The 14,612-nt window shown below is 41.4% G+C and overlaps 1 long non-coding RNA gene across 1 annotated transcript; it reads left to right on the forward strand.

Annotated features, from left to right (window-relative positions):
- The first annotated feature begins 882 nt into the window (after window positions 1-882).
- On the forward strand, window positions 883-14,282 carry LOC148152594 (uncharacterized). Its single transcript, XR_015762097.1, has 3 exons — window positions 883-9,391; window positions 11,392-11,494; window positions 13,278-14,282. It is a non-coding gene; the product is annotated as an uncharacterized LOC148152594 (long non-coding RNA).
- Window positions 14,283-14,612: the final 330 nt, after the last annotated feature.

Raw genomic sequence — 14,612 nt, forward strand, 5'->3', positions numbered from 1 at the left:
CATGAAAATATTGTGGTGACCAAAATTTGATCAACTGCTTTTTAATTACATTTTTCTGACAGAGTAAAAAAAAATTTTTTTTTCAAAAACTGTTCTTATTTTTGCTTTTCTTTTTGCTCAGGCTCTGAAGGTCAAACGGAAAAAGAAATAATCTCGAGTATTTTTCTTTTTGCTTAGAAACAAATAAAAATCAGGAAATGTTTCCTTTCTGCTCTGTTTGCTCTAGAAATGAAACATTTCATAAAAAAACTAATTTATCAAGTTTTATTTTGCTCTTCTGGAGAGAAAAAGATCCATAAGGACGAAAAACTCAGGTTCTGACCCGGTGGAGGTTCGGTTCTGTCCAGGTCAGTCTGAGGCGGATGGACTTGATCTGTTCATCAGTCCTGACTTCTCATTGGTTCCTTTATGAAACATGCTGCAGCAAATAAAGACAGTTTACTGCAGCATGCAGCAGGGGTCAGGCTGATGCAGCAGGGGTCAGGCTGATGCAGCAGGGGTCAGGCTGATGCAGCAGGGGTCAGGCTGATGCAGCAGGGGTCAGGCTGATGCAGCAGGGGTCAGGCTGATGCAGCTCCCCCTCTGCAGTGGCAGTGAAGGGGTTAACCAGAGCGGTTTATGTAACTCTGATCTGAGAAGAGGAAGTGTGTTGCGCTGCTCCTCAGCTCCTGCAGGCCCACATGCTTCCTGTGGCCGTCCGCGCTGTGGGGGTGTCTGAACCCCCACAGCAGGTCTGGCTGTTACACCGCCGCAGCTCACCACAACTTAAATAAGAGCGGCGGCTCTGATGTGATCTAATCTCTGAGCCCATCTGCTGCAGCCGCGCCGCCGCATCGCTGTCCAGCTCCAGGTTAAAAATAGGCTGAGGGGACACAGGGGGCGTGTGTGTGTGTGTGTGTGTGTGTGTGTGTGTGTGTGTGTGTGTGTGTGTGTGTGTGTGTGTGTGTGTGTGTACTTGTTTTACCTGCCGCGTGGGGACTTCAGCCTGACTCTGTGCATACACGTGGGGACCTGATGACACGTGGGGACCAAATTTGAGGTCCCCACCGGCACAACCCCATTTTCAAGTAGAAAATGGTGTATAAACATGCCTGGTGAAGTTTTCCAGGAAGTCCCCACGAATTCCATTCCAAGACAAAATGTGTGTGTGTGTATAAGGGAACCGCCCCTAGTGGTCACACAGATTATTGCAGTCCCCATTAGGCTAGGTGTTCCGGAACAGTGCGTCACCATCTGCTCACTCTCTAGCTCCCTCTATTGGTCGGTCAGAGGTTTTGCAATTTATCGGTGAAATTAAACTTTAACTGTAAAAATGTAATATTTTTAACTTATTTTTTTACATTGTGGGATTAATGGAGTATTTTTCATTTAATTTATTTTATTGCAATTTAAAGTGAAGTTTACCAGTATTTACTTTTTTATTTAATTTATTGCAATAAATTAAATAAAATTTATTACAATAAATAATAATAAATTTATTGTAATAAATAAATTTATTATTTATTATTATAAATATTAAATAAGCAGCTTAGCTCAAAGCTGCGCTCTTAGCTTTGAGAAGCTAAGCGCACACACACTATTGAAACTCAAGTTAACTGGCAAATAGTAAAGAGCTGAAATTTGGTACATCGGTAGGACCCACTGAAACAAGAAAAAAAGCCTTTTGGAGGAAATGTTGCCATTTTGGGTCAAATTTTTTGGCATTTTTGACTTTTCATACATGTCGAACTTCAACAAACTCCTACAGATTCTGAGCTATCTTCAAATTTGGTCAATATGACATTAAGGCAGTGGTTCTTAACGTGAGTTCATTCGAACCCCAGGGGTTTGATCAGTCGGTCTCAGGGGTTCAGTGGAGCCTCTGCCGCACTGATTGAAGAAGCTCCACTTCTCAGCATGAATTTGAACTTGTGTCTTTTCTTACTTCAGCAAAGCTCACAGTTTTTACCAAATTCTGTACCAAATTCTTTTCGGGGTTGCTACTGCCTCTAGTGGCATGGGGGTGGTAACATAATTACTCAGTCAGCCTCCTGCAGTGATTAACAGGCAGAAGCAGCTGTTGGAGCTGATCTGATTATTGGGTGAAGGAGTGAGGAGTGAAATTGTTTTTGTACCGCAAATTAACGTTTTATTTTAAGTCAACTCAGAGATTATTTTTTGTTATTTTTATAAGCAAAAGAAACTCCTTTGAAACAGGAAAAGTCTCCCCAAGTGCTTTTTATTGTTTTTGAATGAGTCGAAAACCTCCTCCTGAGGGACTACTCTGGTATTTTTGTTTTCTGGACCTTTGTGATGCAAGAGTGGCCATAACAAGTACAAAAACCTTCACCGACGACTTGAAGAAAAGCACAAAGTTGTGGGATCCAGCCGATCACTCACAGAAGAACAAAGAAAGCAGCCAGCGGGCAGTGAGTAAAATCAGCTGATTGAGTTTATGAATGAAAGTGCAGCTGCGCTGCAGAGAAACAATCAATCGCCACAGAAAGCAAAGTTGTGGATTTTGGAAAAGAATTGCAACAAAAAAGGATGTTTATGGATGAACTTATTTGAAAGTGAAGGGATTGTGTGATCATTAACAATGTCTGACCCTGACACTCCGCCTGCGTCTCAGGACATATTAAAGGTGTGCGTTCTTTCGCGCAGAGGCAGATTGGGAGCCTGCACTAGAAGGATTACATTACTAAATCAGAATACTGCAAAGTCTTTATTTATTATTAATTTTTCATTCTCTTAAGAATGTAGAGCTAATTATTTGATCTAAACAAGACCTTAAAGTGGATCCAGTTTCTCTCGATGGTCAACCTGTTGAAATTGTGGCAAATTTTAAATACCTTGGGTCGTTCCTGGACAGTCAGCTCAACTGAAAACACTGACTATATTTTGAAGAACTGTTATCAGAGACTCTACCTTTGAAGAAGACTTAGTGATCTTGGGGTGACCCAAATAGACTCTAATTGGGTCACCCCCTATGTCTTGAATTTTGAAAAAAATAATTTTGTTTATCACTACATAAGGGTTCAGCGAGTGCGCATATGAATTTGATGGATTTGGTACCTCAAAAAAGATTAAGAACCACTGCATTAAGGTGTTGGGGAGTAATGATTATCAATTTTTTTTTTGTTTTTGTGGATGTTAAAGGGGCATGGCCAGGCCTTAACTTTGAGCTTCATACCATAAATTTGGAAAATCTATAACTTTCTTAAAGAAAGACTGATTTATACCAAACAATGAGTGATCCATGTGGTATGCCAAATGATACTATTTGGTCATATGATGACATAAATGCACACCCTATCAGAACAAGAAGTCTGTTTTTTTCCTTTGAAAGTTCCATTTCTGACTCCCTTGATCTAATCAAGATGATACTGAGGCAGATACCAGAAAAATTGGTCTTACTTGCTTTAAAGCTCAACAAGTTTACACTGGAAGGTGACTTCCCCATGCCCACACAATATAGCAAGCCATTGCCATTCATTTGGCTCTAAATTCCACATATTTCAGCCAAGCAGCACCAAAGTCACTAGGGAGAATGGACATGTCTGGCACATTCCGCATCATGGCGTTTACCATAAGCGAAAGAACATACTGAGGGTGGTGTTTGACTGCACATCCTCATTTCAAGGAACCTCTCTGAACAAGAAACATCTCCAAGGTCCTGATTTAACAAACACCCTGATTGGGGTACTGTTAAGGTTTCGCCAAGAAGCAATCACTGTTATGGCAGACATTGAGGCAATGTTTTATCAAGTTTATGTTGATGAAAAGGACAGGGACTTTCTGAGGTTTCTGTGGTGGCCAGAAGGGGACATTAGTAAACCTCTTGAGGTTTACAGGATAAAATTTCACCTCTTTGGTTCAGTATCACTGCTGCCGACAACCAGAAACATTATTCTGATGAGGTTATCAAAACCATTAAAAGTAACTTATGTAGATTGTTTGCCTCTGATCAGTGGCAACAGAGAACCCTCCAGGACCCTACTGAGGGTGTAGAGCTGGTCCAGTGTTCCACGACCAGGACGAAAACCACACTGCTCTTCCTGAATCCGTGGTTCGACTATCCGACGGACCCTCCTCTCCAGAACCCCTGAATAGACCTTACCAGGGAGGCTTAAGAGTGTGACCCCTCTGTAATTGGAGCACACCCTCCAGTCCCCCTTTTTGAACAGGGGGACCACCACCCCAGTCTGCCAATCCAGGGGAACTGCCCCCGATGTCCATGCGATATTGCAGAGACGCGTGAGCCAACACAACCCTACAACATCCAGAGCCTTAAGGAACTCCGGGCGGATCTCATCCACCCCCGGGGCCCTGCCACCGAGGAGCTTTTTGACCACCTCGGCGACCTCGTCCCCAGAGATTGGAGAGCCCGACCCAGAGTCCCCAGGCTCAGCTTCCTCAACAGAAGGCATGTTGGTGGGATTGAGGAGGTCTTCGAAGTATTCCGCCCAACGGCCCACGGCCCGAGTTGATGGGACGGGGTCAGCAGCACACCGCCCCCACTATAAACAGTGTTGGTGCTGCACTGCTTCCCCCTCCTGAGACGCCGGATGGTGGACCAGAATCGCCTCGAAGCCGTACGGAAGTCTTTCTCCATGGCCTCTCCAAACTCCTCCCATGCCCAAGTTTTTGCCTCAGCGACCACCTGAGCCACATGCCACTTCACCCGCCAGTACCCATCAGCTGCTTCTGGAGTCCCACAGGCCAAAAAGGCCCGATAGGACTCCTTGACAGCATCGCTCACCGAAGGCGTCCACCAACGGGTTCGAGGGTTGCCGCTGCGACAGGCACCAACAACCTTTGCGGCCACAGCTCCGATAAGCCGCCTCGGCAATTGAGGCACGGAACATGGTCCACTCAGACTCAATGTCCCCTACCTCCCCCGGAACGTGTTCGAAGTTCTGCCAGAGATGAGAGTTAAAGCTCCGTCTCACAGGGGACTCCGCCAGACGTTCCCAGCAGACCCTCACTACACGTTTGGGCCTGCCAGATCTGACCGGCTTCCTCCCCCACCACCGGAGCCAACTCACCACCAGGTAGTGGTCAGTGGACAGCTCCGCACCTCTCTTCACCCGAGTGTCCAAGACATACGGCCGCAGATCCGATGAAACGACGACAAAATCGATCATCCAACCTGCGGCCTAGGGTGTCCTGGTGCCAAGTGCACATATGGACACCCTTATGCTTTAACATGGTGTTCATGATGGACAATCCGTGACGAGCACAGAAGTCCAATAACAGAACACCACTCAAGTTCAGATTGGGGGGGCCGTTCCTCCCAACCACGCCCCTCCAGGTCTCACCGTCATTGCCCACGTGAGCGTTGAAGTCCCCCAGCAGAACAAGGGAGTCCCCAGGAGGGGCACTCTCCAGTACCCCCTCTAAGGACTCCAAGAAGGGTGGGTAATCTGAACTGTTGTTCGGCCCATAAGCACATACAACAGTCAGAACTCTTACCCCCACCCGTAGGCGGAAGGAGGCTACCCTTTCGAGTAACCTCTCAGCTACTTCAAGCTGAGAGGTTCTACCCAGAACCTCTCAGCCTCGCACACTGGCACCTGTTCCTTCCCCACCAGAGAAGTGACGTTCCACGTCCCAAGAGCCAGCTTCTGCAGCCGAGGATCAGACCGCCAGGGTCCCCTCCTTCGGCCGCCGCCCATTACACATTGTACCCGACCCCTTTGGCCCCTCCGACAGGTGGTGAGCCCATTGGAAGGGGGACCCACGTCTCCTCTTCGGGCTGAGCCCGGCCGGGCTCCGTGGGTAAAAGCCCGGCCACCAGGCGCTCGCCATTGTGCCCCACCTCCAGTTGTATTGTACCTCTATTGTTGTATATTTATTTATTTATTTATGTATGTATTTATTTGTTTTGCTTAGACCCTCCTCCTGCAGTGATTAACAGGCAGAAGCAGCTGTTGGGGCTGATCTGATTGTTGGGTGAAGGAGTGAGGAGTGAAACAGAGTTTTTGTACCGCAAATTAACGTTTTATTTGAAGTCAACTCGGAGATTATTTTTTGTTATTTTTATAAGTAAAAGAAACTCCTTTGACACAGGAAAAGTCTCCGTGAGTGCTTTTTATTGTTTTTGAGTGAGTCAAAAACCTTCTCCTGAAGGACTACTCTGGCATTTTTGTTTTCTGGACCTTTGTGATGGAAGAGTGGCCATAACACAGAGAGAATACCCTCCATGGATAAAGGAGTTGGAAACTAAAATAAAAAAGGGTCACACTAGAGGTGGTGGCTTGGTGCAGCTACTTCAAGCTCAATACCCAGAAGACAGTGGAGTTAATGATGGACTTAGGAAAGTCACAGACCCATCATCCCCTCTCAGAGTCCTTTCTATCTCCAATTTGGACTCATTCTGCTTCCTGGACATCACCATCATCCAGGACTTCAAGTGGGAGCCAACCATCAGCTCCTTTATCATAAAGGCCCAGAACAAGTTGTTCTAGCTATGGCAGCTGAGAGAACTCAAACTGCCAATTGAGTGTTGGTGCAGTTTAACACAGCCATCATCAAGTCCGTCCTCACCACCTCTGTCACTGGGTACAATGGAACCACAACCAAGGACAAACCTAGATTACAACACATCATGCATACTGATGAAAAGGTGATTGGGTGCAACCTCCAACATTTACATGACCTGTACTTCAGGGATGTAGGTCGTGCAGGTTGGATTGCAACTAACACTTCTCAAGAACAGCTTCTTTACCTCAGCCATTAGACTGTTAACAATAGATAATTGAATGTTGCATAACACTGCCACTTTATCTACCTGCTATTCTGCACATGCATACATATTTTTACTTTTTAGTCATATTTTGCATCAATATATCAAAGCAATTTCCTAACACATGACCCTGTATACTAGCAATAGCAATAAAAGTGATTCTGATTCTTCATGCGACAAGTCTGACGTTCTATCAAACAGTTCTAGGAATGGGGTACTGTTCTATCCCATTGTGTGCTAGGGGAATGGTATGACTGAAAGAAACAGGAATCTTAATAAAATGGTAAACATAGCAGTTCTATGTCTGGAAATTGAATTAAAACTAATTGAATAATTCCTAAAGAGAAAGTATTTCACTCCATGTTCATTAGTCAAGTCAAACAGGTCATGTTTAGGCCTGCTTAGTAGAAATGACAGTATTAGGTGCATTAAGTGCAGAAGCTTTCTGCTGAACACAATCCTTTATTTGCTCTTTGTTTTATGTAAAGGTTATGCAGTGTTGTCCATCATTTTAAGTGACTTACCCATACAAAATTTAACAGAAATAAAAATCTTATCCACATATTTATCCACATGTAGTATAATAATAGTAATATATAGTAGTATAATAATAGTATAATAGTATAATCTTATCCACATATTTATCCACATATAGTTTTCCTTATCTACAATAGGCCTCCACCCAATTTCTCTGTAATGGCTGCCATCTCACACACATCCTGAAATTTGACGTCCCCACCTCACCCATGCCCATCCCCCCTCAACATTCCCTCCATGGCCTGGAGGGAAACATGCTGAACTATAAAGTATAGCATGTTTGAACTTTTTAAGGAAAATGCTTGGTTGACAATAAAGAATGGTGGGAGAAGAGAAATAAAGAATCCGCATGCAACTCAAGCAGGTTGACTGGCTCACATTTCCTCATATAGTTTTTCTTATGTACTATAGCCATCTACCCAGTTTCTCTGTAATGGCTGCCATCTCACACACTTCCTGAGATTTGACGTCCCCATCTCACCCATGCCCATCCCCCCTCAACATGCTTGGTTGAAGATAAAGAATGGTTGGAGAATAAAAAAAATCAGTATGCTAATCAAACAGGTTGACCACCTCACATTTCTTCACTTTCTTTCAACTTTCCTAATTTATATATTTATTTTTCCACATCCTGTTTTTCTGATATGCTATAGCCTCTATCCCCAGTCTCTCTGTAATGGCTGCCATCTCACACACTTCCTGAGATTTGACGTCCCCACCTCACCCATGCCCATCCCCCTCAACATGCTTGGTTGAAGATAAAGAACGGTGGGAAAATAACAAAATCAGTATGCTAATCAAACAAGTTGACTGGCTCACATTTCTTCAGTCACTTTCTTTCAACTTTCCTAATTTATATATTTATTTTTCCACATCTTGTTTTTCTGATATGCTATAGCCTCTATCCCCAGTCTCTCTGTAATGGCTGCCATCTCACACACTTCCTGAGATTTGACGTCCCCACCTCACCCATGCCCATCCCCCCTCAACATTCCTCCATAACTTGCTCTCAAACTTTGCAGAATTGACTGGTGTTGAACCTACAAAATTTCCATTACAAAGAATAATTTTGTCTCCTGAAGCATTACTGTGGGAGATAATAAAATGTAACTTATTAATTTCATAGTTTTAAAACTTAATTGATGGCGCGGGAAAGTTGTGACGCCAAAGTTAAGGTGTCATTAGTTATTAACACAGGGCTGGGCCGTCAACCTCAGCTCAATGCTTTTTGCAACCAAGCAGAAACTCCGGCGTGTGCCGGAGGAAAAATCAAGCGCTCCTTTTTGACTACTGCACACCGAAGGAGGGGATTCATGCTAACACATCCGAGGAATGAGGAGCGACATATGACGAGGAATGAGCTAAAAAAATGGTAAGATTATAGTTATCTTAATGGACTCCTAGTTTTTATCCATTATATCACTCGGTCAGATATACTTTTAAATGCTGTTTAAACGTGTTGATCTGTAAAAACTGTTTCAATTGTGCTTCACTTGGATGGCTAGCTTACATTAGCCTAGTACAGCTAATAAGAAACATGCATGTTTTATTTTCAATTTATTGATGTGCAGTCTTACAAGAAAAATAAAAGTGATAACCTAAAAAATATGTTATTAAAATATGACTGCTCAAAAAATAACTCAAATGCAAAATATAAAAAGCTAAGTTAGCAAATTGCAAACCTCATAAAGCAGAAATAATGAAATATGCACTATTTTCAGTCACCCTGCTTGTGTGATTGAAGAGGGTTTTTGCTTTTTTGCATGTGTTTTGAATGGAGAGACGATAGACATGAGGATCTAAAACACGAGGCTGAAGTAAATGGATACCTTGTGGGTAAAGGTTGATTCTGCTGGGAGGGGGGCCTTCAGGGCACATTACACCAGACTACATTCTCTTTAGAATAATAAAGGTTGGGATATTTGGGGAAGAGCTGTGAATTAGAAACTAACTTCAGCATCATAACTTTAGTTGAGGGGAAGAGAGTGAATCTGCTTTGTTAAAATGAATTTCAGGGCTTTGACACATTTATAATCATTGAATGTTTGGGGGGGGGGGTTTTCCAGGAAAATCCCAACCAGAGATGCAGATCCAGTGATGGGAGTGACGGCTGTTCCAGTTTAAAAGGTGAATTATCTCAGGGAAAGATGCATTAGCCCACAGTGTTTTTCCCACTTTTAAATTGTTTTTGCATAACTGTTTCAGCTAAATTAATGTAACCTGTGCATAACCGCACAGGTAAGAGAAGGGAGGTGTGCAGGGGCGGATCTAGCAAAATATTTATGGGGTGACAAGAGGAGGGCAGGGATTTTTTCAGGGGTGGCAGCATATGCCAGTATCTAAGTATGAATCTAGATAGAGATGTGCCAATACCGTGATCGGCGATCACCGATCATACACTTTTTCACGGAAATCGGCCGATTATGATCGATGGCCGATTGATCGGCACACCTCTAATAGATAGATATGTCTCACTCTCACATTTGGCTTACACAGACCTAACATTGGACTTAATCTGTTTTTAACTTGCATTGTTTCAAAATGAGCTTCATGTAGCACTGAGGATTAAATAAAATTTCTTAATATAGTATAGTTAATTATTTTTATGTATTTCATACTGCTACTAATTGATTTGTATTACTGGATTGGACTAATCGCTTTGTGACTCATTGTGTCCAGAAAATCATTGTGTCCAGAAAATAATTTTATCCCAATGCAGGACAAGCAGAAATCTGTCAAAAAACAAAAACATGGGGTGGCAACTGCCTCCCCATGCCACCCCAGTAGATCTGCCCCTGGAGGTGTGAAAGAGGATTTACCTGATTTTAATTGCCTAGATTAGAAGAAGCTAACACAATATCAGTTAATGTTTGATTTAAGAGTACACAGTCAGGTTTTTCTTAAACAAAGAAAAGGCTCAACACATCTTTCCTGCAGTTATTTTATTTCAAATGCCAGTTGTTTCTAAATATCCAAAGAAATAAAGATTTGTGTTGTCATCTCTGACAGCGGGAGATGTTTTGGTAGGACCCAGTTCAACTGCTTTCCTTTATACATTCATCTGTTATTGACTTCTTATAGCTTTGCTAATTTTATTTAGTAACAGTCTAGTTGTTCCTTTAGTTGTTCTTCTAGTTGGGGAAATCATATTTTATTTATCACTGCAGGAGGGTTCAGTGAATGCGCATATGAAACTGGTGGGTTTGGTACCTCAAAAAAGGTTAAGAACCACTGTCTTGCATATAAATGTCAAATAATTTAAAGCCTTTTAATTTATGTATGCTGAAACCATTATGTCAAATTTAGCAGCAATGATAATCTCAATAAACAAATGGTGGTCTGTGTTAAAATATTAGCATTTATGGGGCCCCTGAAGCTCTGGGGGCCCAATGGAGCTGCTGACTTAATTTGGATTTAACAGAAGTGGACAGAATTGATATTCATTTTAATTGTATTTTTTGATTAGTTGTTTTTAAGACTAGTTGTGGGTTTATATAGCAGTTCAATGATGATGTTTTCCCATAACATAATTACCCAGTGATATTTTTACTTTTATTGTCAACTTAACATCTTTTAATACAAAAAACACGGTGGACCACCTGGGCACCCGACCACCGGGCTTAGCAAGTTTTCTGGGGGAAACCCTGCATGTTGAAGTATAAAATCAATGTGCATAGTTTGTGTCATTTAACCTACAGTTAATAGGTCAGATTAGGTGAAAATGGATATCATAGTCCAAATGTAATTTGCTGCGGTCAGTACCTAACTCCTGTGTGGGTGTCTGATTTTTAACTGTCAAATTTGGACACAGCAGAATATTAGCTTTTGGTGTATTTGTGACAGATCTGGGTGGATCACTTCATGGTTAGTATTAAATATATAAGTAAGGCTTTTGCTTTATTTGTCCTCCCACCCCCTCTGTTAAGTGCTGTGTTTTCATATTATGCACCATGAAATGCAGAATCTCCAGTGTAATCTGATGGAGCCTGTACACTTTTGATGCTGTTAATATGTGACATATTTGGGATTTCTAAATACCTTCATGAAGTTGAAGTTGACTCTGTAGCTCTGTATTAAGTTGTAACAGCTAATTTAGGCATTTTACTGTTAAACTTGTCAATTTTTAGGAGTTGAAACAGTCATCCGATGAGAGCGACGATACCGTCATCCTTGGTCCAACACCAGCTGAAGTACGGGACATGAGCGTGCCTGAGCTCACAAGAACTGATTGTAAGTTTATCTATAAATATCATAGTATCACACTTTTTTTTAACTGATGATTGTAGATGTTTTGATGTTTATGCTTGTTTCTGTATTTATCATCAGAAATAATTTCCCAGAGAACAAAAAGTCATGGGAATAGAAATTATTTTCACAGGCGTCTAAGAAAAATGCAATGAACATTCAGGTTAACATCGGTAGGCCTAACAGCAGCCAATCAGAGTGGAAAAAATATTATTATTTTGTGCCATTTTCTAGTTGTTAAATATTCCACAAAATGAGGAGATAAAAGATGAACAACATGCCAGTTTAAACTTTGGACTATTTGCAAACCAACTGAACTCTGCAGCATTAAAACATGGATAGAACTGTAACTACATTAATCATAGCTCTTCTTCTGTTCAGTGTTTGTCAGTTTCTTGTGGTGCAGCTCTGTGCTGCCTTCAGGAGAATGGGACATCAGAGCATCATCCATAAAATTTCACCCAAATGGCATTTACTGTGCAAACCAGAGCTTTTAGTGGAAAAACAAAAGTTCCTTTTAATGCCACACAAATATGAGACAGAAATATGGATTATTTCTTTATATAGACCTGTCTATTGATTATAGATTAATAGTTTTACTGAACAGAAATTACAAAGAACAAATCTGGTTCTTCATCAAATCCTAATGAGTCAAACTGAAAGTGTCATGGAGTCACTGAACACCACCATGACATTAACACTGACATGAAAAATAATATTGAAGAAATAAATATATCAAATATAATTAAAAACATAAATAAGTGATAAGTTATTTACTGTTATGGTCTGTAAGATATATTTATTCTCAATATTAGATATGGTCTCAGCAAACCCATGGCACTTCAACAATATTATTTTACCTTTTATCTGGAAATAGTGTCTGTTTATTCTTGCCATACAGTCCTCTGTATTAATTATTGCTCGAAAGGCCTTGCCATACCAGTTTATTCCTCTGTATTTACTTTAGTTTCTTAGTTTATTCTTGCATTTTGTTCTTCATTCATTTCCATTTAGTTTCCTTTGATTAGTATTGTCCTCTCTTGGTTTATTGCTATGTCCACTTTAGTTTCTTTTCTGTTTCTAGATTTATTTTATCATTTATTGATGCTCAGTAATCTTCACTCATCACCTGCTGCGCTGCCTAATCATCATGTTTCACATCATGTGTTCATTTTTCACTGTTCAGCGTCGGATTCTGTTTTTATGCCATAATTCACATCTCTGCCAGCATGCCTAGGTGGGCCCCATGTGGGGAAAAGGAGGGCAGACCATGTGGGTTTGTCCGCGGGTTCCATGATGGCCCCACATGGGTTTGCCCATGTAGGGCCACAGCCCACATGGGCCATACATGGGCAAACCCATGTGGGCCACCACCATATAGGGCATGTAGGGCCCATGTGGGCTGTGGCCCTACATGGGCCCTACATGGGCAAACCCATGCCGGGCCATTGTGGAACCCGCAGACAAACCCATATGGGACCCATATATCAGCCCTCCTTTCCCCCACATGGGGCCCACCTAGGCATGCTGGCAGGGTACCTGCTGATGCTTTTTTAAGGACTGGTGAGATTAATGTTTTCACTCATTACTAGTTGTCAGCTTCATCAGTGGCAACTATTACAGCTGACAACTGACCCTTTAATATTAAATACTTTACTACAGCTGTGATTGAAAAATGTTTTTGTGATAGCTTTATAACTTGCCCTGTCACACAGACTGAAACCTTTTTTCATTGAAGAACACTTATGTGCCCCTAATTATTTTTCAGGCCCACCACAAAAGAAGAGACTCAAGTGGAGCCAAGAAGAAATTCAGGCGGTGGAGAAAACGCTCATGGACTGTATTGAATCTGGAAAGGTTCCTGAGAAAGCCCAGTGTACAGTCATGGCCAAAAGTTTTGAGAATGACACAAATATTATATTTTCACATTAACTGTTGCCCTCTGGTTTTCATGTGTCAGATGTTTTCATCACATACAGAAATACAATTGCAATCATATTATGAGTAACAAAAGCTTTTACTGACAGAATGAGTTAATGCAGCAAGTTAGTATTTGCAGTGTTGACCCCTCTTCTTCAGAACCTCTGCAATTCTCCCTGGCATGCTCTCAATCAACTTCTGGACTAAATCCTGACTGATAGCAGTCCATTCTTGCACAATCAATGCTTGCATTTTGTCAGAATTGCTAGGTTTTTGTTTGTCCACCCATCTCTTGATGATTGACCACAAGTTTTCAATGGGATTAAGATCTGGGGAGTTTCCAGGCCATGGACCCAAAATCAAATATTGCTGTTAAGCTGATCACTCTTTATAACATTCTGGAGTACATGCAAATTGCCATTATAAAAACTGAAGCAGTAGACTTTGTAAAAATTAACATTTGAATCATTCTCAAAACTTTTGGCCATGACTGTATGAAGTGCATTGAAACCTCACCAGTGGCCCTCAAGGACAGGACATGGCAAGGGGTTAAATTCTATGTGAAAAATCGCATAGATGCGTTAAAACGAGAGACTTTCAAAAGAAGGTAAGCGTTGACTTTTTTGGTATCTGGATCTGTTTGAAGTTTCTGCCAGTTTTGAAGTTCTGAGACAGCTGCAGTCAAGTTTTGTAATCCAAGTATGTATGCATACTTTCATAGAAGAGGAAGTGTGTATGTTAATGTTTATGGATGCAAATCAATGAATCCATTTCATATATGTATATCCATGTTGAATTGTACTACGTATATCTGGAAATTGTGTAATAAAATGGTTCACATACAACCTGAAAATGCAGTCCAATATTGATGGTTGGCTTTAAGCAGGTTACCAGGAACTTAAAATAACATTAAACAAAAACAAATCTAATATAATGCAGTTTATTGACTTAAAACAACTAGGATTGCTCATATTTAACAAACTGTGTTCACAAAAATTACACAGTGCCACCTGGTGGTAGTTGGTGAAGGACAAGTCCCCACGTGCACCCAAAACCTGACAGATTTTTGATTTTCTAAACTTTATAAATTTTTATGTTAAAGATGATATTTCATGTTCCAATGTCCCTAAAAAAAATCCAAACCTAAAATGGAGTCTTTAGCTCATTTAGAAAGTTGAGTCCC

Source organism: Poecilia mexicana, unplaced genomic scaffold (assembly GCF_051168715.1).
Source record: "Poecilia mexicana isolate PSO_F unplaced genomic scaffold, ASM5116871v1 scaffold_23, whole genome shotgun sequence".
Taxonomy (NCBI): domain Eukaryota; kingdom Metazoa; phylum Chordata; class Actinopteri; order Cyprinodontiformes; family Poeciliidae; genus Poecilia; species Poecilia mexicana.